The sequence below is a fragment of the Ornithodoros turicata genome, chromosome 4 (assembly GCF_037126465.1).
Source record: "Ornithodoros turicata isolate Travis chromosome 4, ASM3712646v1, whole genome shotgun sequence".
Classification (NCBI taxonomy): Eukaryota; Metazoa; Arthropoda; class Arachnida; order Ixodida; family Argasidae; genus Ornithodoros; species Ornithodoros turicata.
In genome coordinates this window covers 1,689,201-1,706,006 of record NC_088204.1, presented here as the reverse complement: position 1 = coordinate 1,706,006, position 16,806 = coordinate 1,689,201, and the positions used below count along the sequence as shown (strand labels likewise).

The 16,806-nt window shown below is 43.9% G+C and overlaps 2 protein-coding genes and 2 non-coding genes across 8 annotated transcripts in view; 1 reads left to right on the top strand and 3 right to left on the bottom strand.

The window, feature by feature from the left end:
• Window positions 1–6,427, bottom strand: part of LOC135390634 (ATP-binding cassette sub-family G member 5-like) — a 59,694-nt gene extending 53,267 nt beyond the window's left edge. The window contains exon 1 of one of the 2 annotated variants that reach the window (XM_064620412.1): window positions 6,360–6,427. The gene's annotated coding sequence lies outside the window, so the exon portion shown is untranslated. Of the gene's footprint in view, window positions 1–6,126; window positions 6,317–6,359 lie in introns of those variants that run through there. The other variant, XM_064620411.1, reaches the window with a different exon arrangement.
• The window catches only part of LOC135390633 (ATP-binding cassette sub-family G member 8-like), an 85,052-nt gene that overhangs the window by 23,042 nt on the left and 45,204 nt on the right, over window positions 1–16,806 (top strand). Inside the window, exons 1-2 of one of the 4 annotated variants that reach the window (XM_064620408.1) lie at window positions 6,312–6,446; window positions 6,543–6,688. The exons of 2 other annotated variants lie outside the window; for them this stretch is intronic. The gene's annotated coding sequence lies outside the window, so the exon portion shown is untranslated. Of the gene's footprint in view, window positions 1–6,311; window positions 6,689–16,806 lie in introns of those variants that run through there. One more of the 4 variants, XM_064620406.1, reaches the window with a different exon arrangement.
• Window positions 16,070–16,141, bottom strand: Trnac-gca (transfer RNA cysteine (anticodon GCA)). Its single transcript has one exon. It is a non-coding gene; the product is annotated as a tRNA-Cys (tRNA).
• On the bottom strand, window positions 16,289–16,360 carry Trnac-gca (transfer RNA cysteine (anticodon GCA)). Its single transcript has one exon. It is a non-coding gene; the product is annotated as a tRNA-Cys (tRNA).

Here is a 16,806-nt window from a genome sequence, read left to right as displayed (position 1 = left end):
GAGATTTTCATTGGGCTTTCTGGCAGACTTTCCAGATAGATATGGGCACCGTTCCATCTGAAGTTGCCCCTGGACGCTTTCTAACACCCCGTGTTCCACTGCCTCTGTGCACAGCGCTCACAGCCATCTTTGTTTCGCGGTGCTAATGTGGAACCAATACGATACACTCTAAAAAATGAACTTCATCGCATAGCACGTTCCAAGCCAACTATCATCTCGAATGATATCGTTATCTGCTTTGATTTGTTGAAAACGGGAGGCGTACGCCATTTTTGTGACAATTATGAACCGCATAAGTGTCACAGAAAAGGCGTACGCCTACCGTTTTGAACAAATCAGGTAACATAGCGATATCATTCGAGATAATGGTTGGCTAAGAGCGTGCTGCGCGGTGAAGTTCATTTTTAAGGGTGTACACTCTAAAAAATGAACTTCACCGCATAGCACGTTCCAAGCCAACTATCATGTCGAATGATATCGTTATCTGCTTTGATTTGTTGAAAACGGGAGGCGTACGTCATTTTTGTGACACTTTATGCTGTTCATAATTGTCACAAAAAAGGCGTACGCCTCCCGTTTTCAACAAATCAGAGCAGATAACGATATCATCCGAGATGATGATTCGTTAGGAGCGTGCTATGCGGTGAAGTTTATATCTAAGAGTGTATTCACTAACAGGTGTAAACCGGAGGACGCGTGAGGAGGACAGAAAGAGTGACCCTCCTCCTCCTCCTCTTGCCATTCAAGGCGTCGCATATCTTCTCTTTCTTCCGACGACTTTCTCTGGCGCGCGGTTAGCGAAGCGTTACGGCGTTCCCAACCTAAACAAGAGGGAGATGAACGCGAAGGACGTTCGCGGTTCACGTCACAGCTGCCGGTTGAATACACACACACACACACACACCTCCCACGACTAATCGTCAAGGTCTGTTCACGGAGACACGCGGAGGAAGCGACTCACGACCAGCGAAGAGGAGTCACAGCTCCTTATATGTTTCTACAGGTTTTCCCGTCGTATTTAATCCTTATATACCGCGGAATTTATTGATTTATTCATTTGGCATTATTTATTAAATGGAAATAAATGAAATGAATGAATGAATATTTCAAAATACCTCCAAGGGTCCCTTGGGGACACTACCTGCACTCTTAAAAATGAACTTCACCGCATAGCACGCTCCTAGCCAACCATCACCTCGAATGATATAGTTATCTGCCCTGATTTGTTGAAAATGGGGGGCGTACGCCTTTTTTGTGACACTTATGCTGTTCATAATTGTCACAAAAAGGTGTACGCCTCCCGTTTTCAACAAATTCAAGCAGATAACGATATCATTCGAGATGATGGTTGGCTAGGAGCGTGCTATGCGGTGAAGTTCATTTTTAAGAGTGTGGGAGTTAATCCTTCTTCTGTTCAATTTAATCCTTATGGCGTGTAATTTAATCATAAATTCTCGGGTTATCTTTTCATTACTCTTTTCACTACAATGCGACAGTGTGGGACTACCTGTATGATTTATGACCTGTTTTGACTATTTGCTCGTTTGCAGCAATACGCTGTCTAAATTCTACGGTATAAGGATTAGATTCCGTGGTATAAGGATTAAATACGACGGGAAAACCTGTAGTAGCTTTCCGTAGACTCGACAATCATACAATATTGAATAATGCAGTTTTTTTTTTTTTTTTTACGCGAGACAACTACGATTACAGGTGAGAGGGATAACATTGACACCATCCGCACGGCACTCGAGCGGATGCGCAACCGCGTCCTATAGTTCTAGTTCTTTGTATCGACACTTCTCGAGTGAAAAAAAAAAAAAAATTACCGGGGCAAGAATAAGGAGCTGCTTCAACGTCAGCCTGACATAGGGTTCACTGCACTTTCTCCTGGCAATGGAAAACCTCTCCAAAGCAAAAATAAACGAGCACCATTTAATACTACAAATGTACACGTTATCTATACTTAACGCCGTTCAATAATCGCTGAGAGGGATATTAACTGCACATGAAAGTTAACTAACTTCATTTCACTGAAAAAAAAAAAAAAAAAAAGAATAAAGATGGCATGCTCGCGCGGCGTAGTGGCTATATAGGATGATGGCCTTCCACGCCGATAAGGTCTTGGGCTCGCTGAGCTCAAGATCGCGGGTTCGATCCCTGCCGAGGGCGGTAGCAATGTAGGGGAGGTAAACATTAATTGCTTCCAGCGCCGCGGGTCGGAGATTTCCGGCGCACGTCAGAAGAACCCCGGCTGGTCCAAAAATTATCCCCAGTCCTACACTCTTAAAAATGAACTTCACCGCATAGCACGTTCCTAGCCAACCATCATCTCGAATGATATTGTTATCTGCCCTGATTTGTTGAAAACGGGAGGCGTACGCCTTTTTTGTGAGAATTATGAACAGCATAAGTGTCACAAAAAAGGCGTACGTCTCCCGTTTTCAACAAATCAGGGGCGAGAACGTTGTCACTCGGGATGAAGGTTGGCTAGGAGAGTGCTATGCGGTGAAGTTCATTTCTAAGAGTGTACCCTGTCGCACGTGCAACATGTCACCACACTGCGCAGACAAACCTGACGTGTAACATCACGGTACCATTACCATTACCATTACCGAGAAGGTGAGGCGACTTCGAATCCCGGCACCGGCTGTGCTGTCAGAGGTTTTCCCTGGGTTTTCCGGCAGACTTTCCAGACGAACGTCGGCCCACACTCTTCGAAATGAACTTCACTGCATAGCACGCTCCTAGCCAACCATAATCTCGAATGATATCGTTATCTGCCGTGATTTGTTGAAAACGGGAGGCGTACGCCTTTTCTGTGACAATTATGAACAGCATAAATGTCACAAAAAAGGCGTACGCCTCCCGTTTTCAACAAATCGGGGCTGTGAGCGATGTCACTCGGGATGATGGTTGGCTAGGAGCGTGCTATGAGGTGAAGTTCATTTTTAAGAGCCCTGCTACGCAGAATCAGCGCTAAGTCATGGGGCTGCAATGCGCGGTCATTGCTCACCCTTCACAAAGCCCTGATCTTGTCACGCATTCTCTACGTGGCGCCATACGTAGACCTCGCGCCTACACAATGGCAGGCCCTTGAGCGCCTTCACCGCGCTGGCATAAGAACTGCGCAAGGTCTCCCAACGTTCTCTAGCGTCACCCAAACGTACCTGGAAGCTAAGGAAAAGCCTGTTAGCGTCCACTCTGAGCTCAGAGGACTCCAGTTTCTGGATGATGCATCAACATCCATCAGCAAGCATTCCCTCTTCACCGACCTCGAACAGAGGACACACACATCCCTAGGACGCCTGGCTAGTGCCACCAGCTCTCTAGCCAACAGGGGCGCTCTTCCTCGGCTCCCAGCTAGTCCACCTACGCCGCCGTGGCGGGAGTTCGTGCCCGCAACAACGCTTCACATCCCGGGTCTACGGAAGAAGAGCGAGTCCAGCCCCCTAGTGGCCAGGATGGCGGCTGAGAACCTGATCAGCGACGTTTATCACACACATACTCTGGTGTTCACGGATGGCTCCATTGACCACCGTTCCAAAAGTGCTACCAGTGCGTACTACATCCCGTCAATAAACAAGGCCTGGCAAGGGAAATCAGTTCGCTACCCAATCTCATCTACGACGGCCGAACTCCTGGCCTTGCTACACGCAGCTGCTGCGGTTCAAGTCAGCGGAATACTTAAGGCCGTCTTGCTTACGGACTCCAAAAGTGCCCTCAACAACGTGATAAACCCCATGTGTGGTAGCATTCTGGCCCGATGTATAAGGAGATCGTGTGCCCAGCATAGGCTAACCGGAGGTGAGCTTACGCTCCAATGGATCCCATCTCATGTCGGCATCAGAGGCAACGAACGAGCGGACCAGCTAGCTTCCTCAGCACACAACAGCTGCAGCCCATCCTTAGCAGTCCCGGCCGATACTGACAGGCTCTTGGTCGTCAAACAGCTAGTTGAGGTGCGTCACCCTGGCATACAGAACATCATGCAGAATCACCGACCCTCTCTCCCCACGAAAGATCTTCCCCGTGGTATGCAGACAATGCTCCATCGATTACGCACAGGATCTGCGTTCACGAACTCTCAACTGTGCAAGATCGGCTCCAGGGAGGATTCCAGTTGCGGACACTGTAATCATCCGGAGACAATTGCGCATATCCTGACAGAATGCCGTGCATACCATGCCATGCGGGAAACCCATCTTCCCCACGCCAGGCCTGGTATACTGACGGACGTCCTCTTCCCCGAAGGTTCTTGTGCGGAACGACTTTCAAAAACTCGCGGCCTCGTGCGCTTTCTCCAAGCAACGGGCCTAGCGGAGAGACCACTCTAGTGCACCTCTCACCTACAGTGTGCTTCCGTCCCATCAGTACCGGTCATCCTGCTTCTACATCACTTTGAAGTCCTCAACTCCCCTTTCTCCCACCTTCGTTTCCTTTTTTTTTTGGCTATAGTCGTGACGATGCCCACTTGAGTGCGGCCAACAACGGCAAGCTACCTCGACACCCCCCCCCCCCTCATTTTTAAGAGTGCAGGGTGCATACTACCGCCTTGTTCCTCACTCCTTCCGGTTCTCCTCTCTCCATCTGTCCACGTCTGTCTGCCACTTATGGCCACAGTTGCTTTGCGGTGCTAACAGTAGTAGTAATAATAAAAAGAATAAACGTGCGCATGTCAACTGACCTTTGGTTATGTCGTTTTTCTAAACATTGCATAACACGGGTCCACGAATACTGCAACCGATTTGCTCGAAATAGGAGCATCCGCATCCACATCACCATCTGCGCAAATATTGAGTATTCACGCGTTCGGCTGAACCGCGCTTTCTATCCGGAAATACATGCCATCAAGTGTAACGGCAGCGGTTTGAGGAAAACAATTTTGAAGGAATTTTGTCAAGTTAGACGGCGATGGAAGAGCCCTTATTACGTGACGATGTAAAATGATGCGTGGGCGGATGAGAGAAAAATGGAGGATGCTGCTGTTTACGTAATTTGTTTCAAGGTCGCATACTTAGGTTGTTGATGCTGTGGGTGGGCCTCCATGCCATCAATGGCAACATCACAACCTACGTTTCACCTCACCAGAAGGGATATATTTTAAGAACTATTATCTGCCTCTTTTTTTCTTTTTCCTGTAATATATGCTCGCATTCAGCGCCCATTTTCTGCAGTTGCGTCTTATGAAGGCATATTCATTGCTAACACTACCGAGCACCTACCAAGCAATCAAACACCGTACCAGAACCACAGTATACTTAAAGGCGATTTCCAATTCTCGTCAGTGCGGAAAATCTTACACTGGCTCGAGTGATGTGCATGTCACACTGGTCGCTTCAGTGCAACACGCGTCGCGTTTCATTGGTCCTTCCGTTCACTCTTCATTGGTTTTTACACTCAACCCACGACCCCGGCACATTACACTACACTGCACTGCACTGCAAACGACCAGCGAAATTCGCCACTGGACACTGTCAGCTATCACAAAGTATCACAATGGAAACTATATATATATATATATATATCCACGTCGTGTGTCAGCACATACGGGGTCAGTTTTTGAGGAAACGTCAACTGTCGCATGTAATATCATCTTCACTGAATTTATGGACAGTGCACATAATCTCCGAAACTGCGTTGAATTTATTTGACGCTGCACGTCATCTTTTTAGCGCGTTGAATTCGTAGACAGCCCACTATAATATTTTAGATAATGATAATCCGTGCCTTGACGTCTTCAGTCAACTACATGATTGTGAGCAACGTCATACCAGTAGGTCTGTAGATTAAATATTTTTGAATATGTTGATTTTACTGCGCGTGTGACTTGTATGAGCATTTTGAATTCATTGATAGTGCACGCAAGCACCGTGCATGTGACCATGTTACATCCATGGACAGTGCATATTATCATATCCGAATTCGCAACATGCGTCACTGAATGACGAACGCGGCCATGTTTGAAAAAAAAAAAAAAGCACAGTACACGCATCCTCACTGCGCACGCTCGAGTTCTCGCTCCATTGGCTACACCCAATGTTGCCAGGTTACAAAAATTCACCCAAGGATTCACTCAAAAACCGCTCTCCAAAAGCAAGTAAGGGCTGACCCGCATTTACTTACATGGCTGGATCGGCACGCAACCACGGACCTTCAAAGGCAACACGACTCCAGTTGCATGGAACTATCGTTTCCTCGGAAAATATCGGTAAAGTTCAGACTTCAATAGAACTACAAACACTGAAGCGCACGCGCACACACACGAGCCAACATGGCCGCTCACGTTACATCCACGTACAGGCCGTACAGGAGTCGCCCTGCGGAGAACTTTAAAAAACAAAAACAAAATCGCTCACCTGTAGAACTCACGCTCGCCCCTTGCTTCAACAAAAGACAGAGGTGAGGAGCAGAGAAAAAACCGGTTCCGAAATTCCCTGCATACGGTAAGAGAGGAGGCAAAGTAAGCGTAAGCACTCCGGCATCGCACTTCCTCCCCTTTTTTGACCGCCATGTTGGAGAGGGCAACGCTTTTTTCGCAGACGACCGAGGAACACACACGAGCAGACGAACGATGCAGACGAGATTTAAAGCAGACGTAACTTTTTGGTTTGTGTGACGCCCAGGCGACGAGGATACCGAGTGGCTTGTGGTGTCGTCTGCTTGGAATTATTGTGCTTCTCAAGGGGTAAGTCTCTTAAAAAACTTTTACTTCGCGTTTTCTTTTAGCGCGGGATAGGGCTTCTATTTTGTTTCTTAATAGCGGTCCCCCGGTTCGTTCAAGTTCACCGCGTGCACGTCGTTTTCACGTTAATGAAATAACTTGCTGCCGATATTAAAGTACGTTGGTGTGTTTAGGAAGACAGTTACAAATAACCGATGCATTTTCATCCTTTCAACATACGTCTACAGGAAACTGTTCTATATTATTAACCCTTCACAAACTCGTCCTGTGAGTAAAGCCTGTGGTTCAAATATCTACTAATACATCTGGAGCGAAAATGAAAACGCGACAAGTACAATATTCGACACATTTTGTCCCAGTGTCGAGAGCTTTATTTACTTATTGTGTAACGAGCCAAAACTTTGGCCCAAGCCGGGGAGGTTTTAAATAAATAAATAAACAGGTGACAAGCGGAAAACAAGGAATAATATAAAGGGGCGAAAACGTTTCGAAAATAATAATAATAATAGTAATAATAATAAGAGAACGCCCTACAGCTTCTAAATTCTACCTCTCAATTTCGACGTCCTACTGCACCCAAGTTGAAAAGCACACAGCGCTCCCAGACGGCACGTTCTTGAGTTATTTCAATGAACTAGAAACATCTTTCAGCTGTCGCGCGCAGAAAACTTTCCAGACACCTTTAACTTACTCGGTGATATAGGATTTAAACTCCCGCTATATCAGACTCCGTTAAAGAGTTCGGCGCGTGTGTGGCTAATACGTAACGCGTGTCGCTCTTTGGACATTGCGTAACAGCATGTCCTCTTCGGGTATCTTGAGTGAAAGTATACCTCCCTCTGGAATTGGCGTCTAAGCATCGCGTATCCACATGTACACGTTCAGAAGAGGGCTGTCAGTTGCGTTCCTTGCTTTGACTCAATGGCTAATGGATCTCGGTCTCCGGGGGATCACTTTGTCTGAGCCGGAAGAAGATATGGGTATTTTAATTCTTTAAATTGACGTTATCTAGTTGTAAAGCAGGGGATATCACGAAGTTCCAATAGGCTTACCGTATAGTGGAAAAAGGTATTAAGGGATACAGCTATGGAAGGCAAAGAAATTCGTATTAGCCTCATGGCTCGGCAGTTTAGCATAAATAAGTCGACAATAACTTTAACACGTGGTAATTGTGGTAGCGCATCGCTGATGTTCGAATCATACTTTCATTGCTCCTCGTTAGAGTCCCTCCCCTATTTTCCACCTCACGGAATTAATGCGTCGTTTTTTAATTGATGGCACCTAATTGGCACACATGCCAGTGTGTCTCTGCTTGCTCGCTTGCTTGCTCTTGAGGTGTTGTTCTCTCATCGGCTGATTCAAGGCTGACTAACGGTTGCGATGGAATATTCATAAGCAACCCTTCCCCTCTAGCGCTTTCGCTTCTTCTGCAACATTACGCGCCGCATAAAGGTGAAGGTCTTGTGGGAAACGCACCGCGAACTTCGTCTGCTATTCCAAACTTCCGTTTCTCCTCTTCTGTCGTCTGCAAACGCGCATCGCAGACGACTTTCGCACCGTGAGATCGTCTGTTTCTAAAACTACCATCCACTTTATTCCGTGTTCTGCTAGAAGCGCACAAAACATGTGTGCTGAATAGGAAAGAGTTACGAAATTGTTGCATTTCTATAGTCGACCCTGTCTATCAAACTTTAGAGTGAGACGCACGTTATTTTCGGAACGCATCGTGGATGTAATATTATTTGTTCATCGGGGAAACCAGCTTTACAGGACCAGACAGTACGAGCGCATGTTGAACTTTCATGGGTGCATCACCTTTTAATTCCCGCCACACTGCAGCAAAGTTCGCTGTAAGTGATATTGATAACCATCATGTCTGATGTTCCTAACGAGAACAACCTTGATGGTATTGCACGTCAAGACTGATATACGGAAACAAATTCCTCATGTTTTCACGGCATAAGCAGTTACAGAACTCAAAGGCAGTTTTGCAGTTTTCTTTCTCCTTTCATTCATTTCATTTCCTTTGAGGGAGTAGCAGAATTCGTCTGTGACGAATTCAATATCTTCCGTTTTTTTTTCTATAATCAAACTCAAACTCAAACTCAACTCAAAGGCATAATAGAACGTGCTCAGTGGGATTTCTTCCTGTCTTTACGAAGACAACGACTAGAACTTCAAAATAAAATAACAGATGAAACGAAATGAAACGGAACCTTCAGCGTGATTTCTTTAACGTAACGAAGACAAACCCAAATCAATTTTTATGCCTTCCTGTCCTTTTGCTCGTTCGTTTATTTGTTGAATTAACGACTGGGTCCGCTCCACGTTTTGCTTCAGCACTGCTACGATTGAAGCGGACAATGCTGCAGAGAAGAACGCCTTTTTTACAGGTATGAATGACGTAAGGTTAGATGCCCATCACATCCAGGAGCTTCCTTCCGCGGTGCTTAAACTTCCGTCATGCGGATATAATAAGCCAAGCCTTACTTCTCTTTTGATGGGCTAACCACGCCGCCGCTTCCCTCTCTTTCCTTTTTATTCATGGCCCGTAATGGCTCGTTATACTCCAGGGATGCGCCCATCCGAAGGCCGCACCGTTATGTTGTTGCCGCACGTTCTTTTCCCAACTACATTCTCACGCCAAGGTTGGCGACGCTCAATGAGCGTGCTCCGCTGTGAACGGAGAGAAACGGGACGTGACAACGAGTCACGTGGTTCGTGTACGACGAGCAAGAATTTTAAAAGAAACAGCGCGACGACGACTTGTCCGAATAACAATGGCAGTTTTATGCGGGCAATTGGGTAGCGCTTCCAAGCTGGCTCTTCTTGGGCGAAGGATAACTGATATGCGTACCGCAGTAACGGAGGTGTCTTCCGATAAGCAGTGCTTATGAGCCGCTTATCTCTGTGTTCTATGGTGTTGTTAAGAGCTTATTAGTGGCAAAGACAAAGGCTGCGTACGAAAATAAACGAGTGAATAATTAACAAAATGCACAGGCAGTTTTTACTTCTCTCTCACTCTCTCTTTCTCTCTTTCCACTGTCGCTGAATATTTGTTCTTCGAACAAATGTGACTCAAAAATCCGTGAAATTTACTTCCTTTCACCTTTCATACGCATGCCATTCGCGTGTACTAAGAGTATGTAGTACTTGGAATGTCTTGCAAGATTGGATCGGATCGGATTGGATTGGATTGGAAGCTTGCTATTTTAAAACTCAACTTTTCCGCTCGCTCTCCATTTTCTCTCTTATTTTATATTTATCGCTTTAGTATTTGTATCCGCGTTTCATGTTTCTTTATTACTTAGCGGTTTATTACTTCCGCATCTATACAACGCGGATATATTTTGAAGTCTTTGGAGGCAGCTCGATAAAATTATCCAAAGTTTCGCGGAGAGCATCGCGAACAGCCGCACGTAGTATCACCAACCCCTCGAACTCACCTGGGAAATATAAATTCTACTTGAAATTTAGATTACTTTTTGGCATTTCGACTGATACGAAACGCTTCAGAAAAGCACGAAAACACTATTGCCAGCATGATGAAAAACCTTCAACATGCATACGTGTATGCGAGTTGGTGCGATGTTGAATCAATCAATCAATCGATCGATATTTTTCACCTAAGAACAAGAACTATCCCAGTAAAACCCGAAAGCGTAAGTATAGCTCCCGCTTCTGAGTTCCCAGTCCGTCATTTGTGAAAGGCATGTAGAAAAAATGCCGTATAGATATTAATTTATAGATAATATAGATATATTCATAGATAATATAGATAAGACGCCCAGCAACAAGAGATACATAACAGGCGAGATCCAGACGCGCGAAGTTCTTTTAACCGTGCAGCAACAATCTGCGGGCGATAAAATAGAAACTTCCTGCAGTTCGATTCCCTTTCTCCTTCTGCACATGAAAGAAAACGGCAGCTTCAATCGCAATAGTACTTCCTGCGCCCAGTCTCTTACGTAATACTCCCTCACCGCAAGCCCGCAAAGGCGTTCTTTCACCACTTATATTACGATAGTTTTGCTTACCTTCACACAATAGGCCGTTTAGATCTCGCTAAGAATAGAGAAGAAAAAAAATAGAAGAAGTAGAAAGAAGTTCCTGCGATTGTCCGCTGGACAGGAAAATCGAGGAGCATTTGTTCGTTCTCCCAAGTTCCATGATCATTCTGCGCGATTTGTTTCTAACCCGAAAACCAAAACGCTCTGTTGACATTTCTCCATTGATAGGCACGCATTGATCCCCAAGAAGCTTTATATAGTACCCTATTTGGTCGATACTTTATTTTATTTTTTTTTTAAGTCGCCCTCTGTTATTACTTCTTCCTCGCTTTGTTTCTGTCTCTGGGTCCCCTCCTTTCCAAGCACAAGCATCAGCTGACAAAAAAAAAAAAAAAAAACAGAGACCGAGACATTGTACGTAATTTATCTGTCAACCGCATTGTATAGTTGCTGCAAATATGTAAAATCAATCAATCACTCTTTTATTCCCATAAAAAAATACAATGCGAGCAAACCACTGAGCAAGAGAGGTTCCAAGAATGACGGGGCCAGTTACAATGGATTCGAATAGGACGGGTTGAAATCCCCGCGGATAAAGTCTTGATAACAAATCAGCGCGAGCGCACAGATACAGCAGTGGTTTGGATGTGATCGCCTGCCCCGTCAAGACTTGGCAGGTGACGTGGATTCGGACGTCTGAGGTTTTCCCCGAGTTTTCCGGCGGACCTTTCAGGCGAATGTCGGCATAGTTCCCCTCGAAGTCGACCCAAGAGACGCATACTAGCCCCCCCTGTCCCCCCACTCCTCCCTGCTGTCCTCTACGTCCGTACGCCGCTCATACAGCTAACACAGAATGGAAAAAAGGAATGTAAGAATATTAAAAAAACGTTTATCGTGCGACATTTTCGTCCTGTGGTCCTTTCTTACGAATGCGATGTTTTGCGGGTGCGCGGATATACGCGCGATGCGGATCATGGATACTGTACGAACGCGGACACAGTGACCGTTATCGGCGTTCACCTCGTGGACGGAAATAAAAGAGAAGGAAAAAAAAAAACAGCAGGGAAGAGAAGCAAACAGAAACATGAAACAGCAAATGAAAGTAAAAAAAAAGTGAAATTTTACATTTATATTACAAATCTTAGAAACTTTTTTTCGAGTACCTAAAACGGAACATCAAAGCCTTAGGTGTCGCCCGTTTTATAGTTCCACTTTTACAGTTGATTACGTTCAACCGCTTACTTTTTAAGAAACATGACCAGGTAGACGTAATATCTTTATTTCCCACCTCACCCTCCCTTCACCAATTTCACACACGTATAGTGACAGTAGCTGGGAAATGGTGAACGTGGACCGATTTCCCTTCTTCTTTCACGGAACAGGGAAAATGAGTCTTTCAATAATTTTTTTTTTTTTTTCAATTCAGGTCGAACTTTTTTTTTTCGTCAAAAGGAAATTGTCTACTTTATATAGTGTACTTCCGATCGCTGTTTCATATCTCTCTCTCCCTCGTTCTTCTTTGGAACGGAGAGTGTTTATGTTGCATGGATCGTTTTTCACGCGGAGAAAGTTGGGTTTATTCCTCGCATCTCAATAGGTTTCCTGCGCTGTACTATAAACTTTCCTTCCGCTGAACTGGGCTAGAAACGCGACGAGGTACAAAAAAATGATTGGCACGAAAACCTGTGTACACAATGCGGAAGAAGTAATCACGTGGGTTGTGCCCGTTCTATCGACATATGGAGGAGCTTTGAGCTTAATTATACACCCAGATCCCTGGTGGTTGTCTTTGTTGACCCAACCTTCTGCTCTTCTTCGATTACGATAAGTCCACGATTCCGGTATGCGGGTATATACGTCCCCTCTCTCTTCTCCTACCGCACACACACATAGAGAGAGAGAAGGGGAAATGAAAACTGACACAAAGGAAGTCGTTTCTTGATTGGTATATGCGGCAAATTTGTTTTTAGTTTTTACATTTACGTGACATTCTAAGAGTGTTCAGTTTCCCACTATATTTTACCCACGAAAGCAAAACTAGTTATTCCCAGTGTTTTATTTCGTCGGTATTTGAATTCCTGCGGTTTAATTTGGGGCACCACGACATCTTCAGACTCGTATTCTACATTTTTATTGCCAGAAAAGGGCATCAGACAGGTTCTGACCTTTTGATTCCGATGACGCGGGTGCTTCTTATATAGGGGGGTTTCTTTTTATCTGCAGCAAATTTTCATAAAATGGGGAGTTGCCTTAGGACGCTTTTACTCTTGTCATTGGATTACTCGACGGGGCATGCTACTAGGAAACCGTATTTTGTCTCAATTAGGGGACTAACTTAACTGCGATATTTTCATCAACTTTTTAATTATTGATTTTAGGGAGCACATTGCAATTGCGACATTAAAGCCTGATGTCCACGTGATGTGCTCGAGGCACTGATGAATCACAAAAGTAATCACAGAGCCACGTGAACTATGGTCAGTCTCAGAGTCTTTCAGATGCACTCTTAAAAATGAACTTCACCGCATAGCACGCTCCTAGCCAACCATCATCTCGAATGATATCGTTATCTGCCCTGATTTGTTGAAAACGGGAGGCGTACGCCTTTTTTGTGACACTTATGCTGTTCATAATTGTCACAAAAAGGCGTACGCCTCCCGTTTTCAACAAATCAGGGCAGATAACGATATCATTCGACATGATGGTTGGCTAGGAGCGTGCTATGGGGTGAAGTTCATTTTTAAGAGTGTGCAAGAGACAATACGCGGAATAACTCATAAAATAGGCGCACAGAGGAAAATTCCTCTTTTAATGCGCACTTTAAAAAAAACACAAATAAGGAAGCATAAAGTGCGTATAATGTTCCCCCTGAAAGAAGAGCTTTTTATTATTGGTGTCATTCTCTCTCGGACATTTTCTTCAATGCAGTGTCTTCCCTCAAATGGAGAAATAAAATACGGGTGTATCGGCGTGCCCACTCCGTGCCTGGCGTCTCCCATCTGACCTGTTTGCGCTACAATTCGCATGCGACACATGAAAGGAATGTCAATGCTGCGAAAACACTTCCCCGTCTTCGCTCACGTGGAATACGGAACGGATAACTTAAAAAAAAAAAAAAAGAACTTGCTTTGCGTGCCAGGTTTTGAGAAAATGTGACAAATAAAATAGTAAGGAAAGAGTCGAGGTGACGCGATTGGCGGAGTGATTAAGCGGGAGATGCCTATCAGTAAGGTGGCGTCCTCTATAGTGGATTTGGCGGTGAATATCGGTGAATTGCGTTGCAGGTTGTACCGTTGCAATTGTAATAGGAAATTAAAAACTTCACGAGGTATGCTTGACGCGAAAACCAAAAATTAAACAAAAATTCTGTTCCACAATTCGTTACAATGCGTAAAATCGCGGACGCAGAAAAATAAAAGTGTAAAGACGTGGGTGGGACACCCCTGTGACACAACTGCAACAGATGTACCTCCTACAGACTTGTATATAGCGTACCTTCAATACTCCACTCAAGGTACTCAATATTAAATACTTTTGGGAGTAACTCGGTATCTTACAAATACTTTTAAAAGTGAGTATTTAGTATCTTACATAGTTCTTGACACTAACTCGAAACTTATTTCCTACTTCTAAGAAGATACTTCGTTTTCTTCTCTCTCTTTTTTTTTCTTTCTTCTTCATCTTCTTTTTTTCTATGCCACTTACATATGTACAATGAGGAGGAGAGACTTCTCCAAGAATCGCAGGAAAAGAGGAGTGTCTGCACGAGTATATCTTTATCTCCAATTTGTTATTATTTGTTTGAGAGTAAATTTCACAAATTGTAACTCGACAACATCTAGAAAGTAACAAGATACTTTTGTGAGTCCTTTGTATTCTACTCAAATGGTTTGCAAGGATGAGTGTGTAGTACTCAACTAAGGTATGCGCTACAACTCTAGTATAAGTTACGAGCATAAGTTAGTATATTGTACAGTATAAGTGCAGTACAACTCTTGTATAAGTTAAATACTTTTTGAGTATATTGTACAAGCCCTACTTTATATTGCTTGCGTCATTCCGAAGCCAAAACTCTTATGTTTCATATTTCTTGTTCATCTATAGGACATTACAGAGTTTTGTCAAATGAAATTTCGGATACCCATCGCCATAGCATACATATATCTCGTACACAACATATAGTGTGGGTTGCTTCACAGCTTTACATTAGACTATACAACGTGCTAGAGGTTTATTCCACAGCTAACTTATTTGTGAAAGACTTCGCTCGTGCATTAGCGACATCGATAAGAATCTTACTGAGACTAGTGGATCGTCTCTAATGTTAGTTCGGCGCTTTCCTCGTTTGCAGGTGCGACTTGACAATCATACTTTCCATTTTGGTCAACAGATCTGGGCTATAACTTGTGGCCACATTCAAACCCTGGGAATATATGAACAAATCTACAGTTGTTATTCACAAGGTACTATATACCATTCTAAAAACACAAAGTATTGTTGTTGCATTCGAGCGACTGTATAAAAGAATGTTATTAAAGATGTTATTGAACAGATATGACGCTATTACTAAGTGGCATATCAGTAAAGGAAGAAAAAATATACCACACGTAATTTGCGGAGTAAATCTGATACTTAAGTACAGAAATCTGCTCAGCTCCGAAACTCAACGCGGATAATAATGTAAAATATTAATTGTTAAGAAGGCACTATTATTGACGTGCGATCTCAGCAGTGGACTTAACCGTGGAGCGCCCGAAAGTTGAATAAAACATTACGAACGCGTGCATTCTTTAGAGCTTCAGTGTGTGTTGTGCAAAATTTGAAAATTGCAAGAACGGAAAATTTTACGTACACGTGACAGAAACAAGTCTTGTGCTGTGTGCGCCTTGCCATACTTTCTACGCCAACGAAAATTTCCTCCGTTAGTGGTTGCTCGTGCCACTAACGAGCAGCGAGAAAATGGCCCAGCTGCTCTGCAGCTGACAACTCATTCAGCTGTAGAAGCCCATTCGTTAGCGCCAAAGGGCGACTACCTTTTGCGTTCGAAAATAAGTAAATAAAAATAAAATACTAGCCTAGCTGTGGTGGTATGGAGAGACACAAACGGACGAGCTTACAAATTGCTATTTAGCCTTAATTTTAACATTGGCGTCTAATGAAACAATGGGTACCCGAATTTGAACCGAGATACCTTTTGATCCGTTAGTCACAATGTCCATATTTTATATTTAATCTAATTGAAACGACAGTGTAGTGTCAATCGTAATATAGCAGCCGAATGCTCAAATATTTGTACGTGCACTCGAATGCTCTAGCAGTGCTCCCCCAAAATTTCGTTCGGTGGACCAAGCTTTCGTAAACAAAAATGTCGGTGAGGGGGCACCCGGATTTGAACCGGGGACCTCTCGATCTGCAGTCGAATGCTCTACCACTGAGCTATACCCCCACGGTGTTACGCTGTAGCAGCATCCGAAACAAATTCAATTTGTGGACCAAGTCTTTGTCAACAAAATTTTAATTCATAGTGAGAATACTTATGCCACGAATTCGCTTGTTTCCCATCTTCTATTCATCATTATCAAAAAATCAAGTGAGGGGGCACCCGGATTTGAACCGGGGACCTCTCGATCTGCAGTCGAATGCTCTACCACTGAGCTATACCCCCACTGCGATTTCGCACTCGATTAATTGATACGTAACGGATATGACTCGCGGACTCTGCCTTTATTATTAGCGGTAACGAATGACTGGCAACGATGACACGTAAATGATACTAAGATTGTGATTTGGTCCAGTAATTCATCCAAAACGACAACAATGTATGCTTTGTAGTTTACACCAGTGACCTCTAACAGACGTAATGACTAACATTGATTAATAATTCCTGTTCCTAATCATTATTACCTGCTTTGTTCTTCGTCTTATTTTGTGTTATTCCTGTTATTTTGAGTAAATGTATCAGAATAATAATAATAATAAAAAGATATTTTGCAGACTTTATACGTAATATTCCTTTGGCCTTGTTACAAGATGATGCCTGTTATATACGATATTTCCGAACCCGATATTAGCAATCGGCAATGGGTCCATAAGCATGCCGTACTTGCTTAA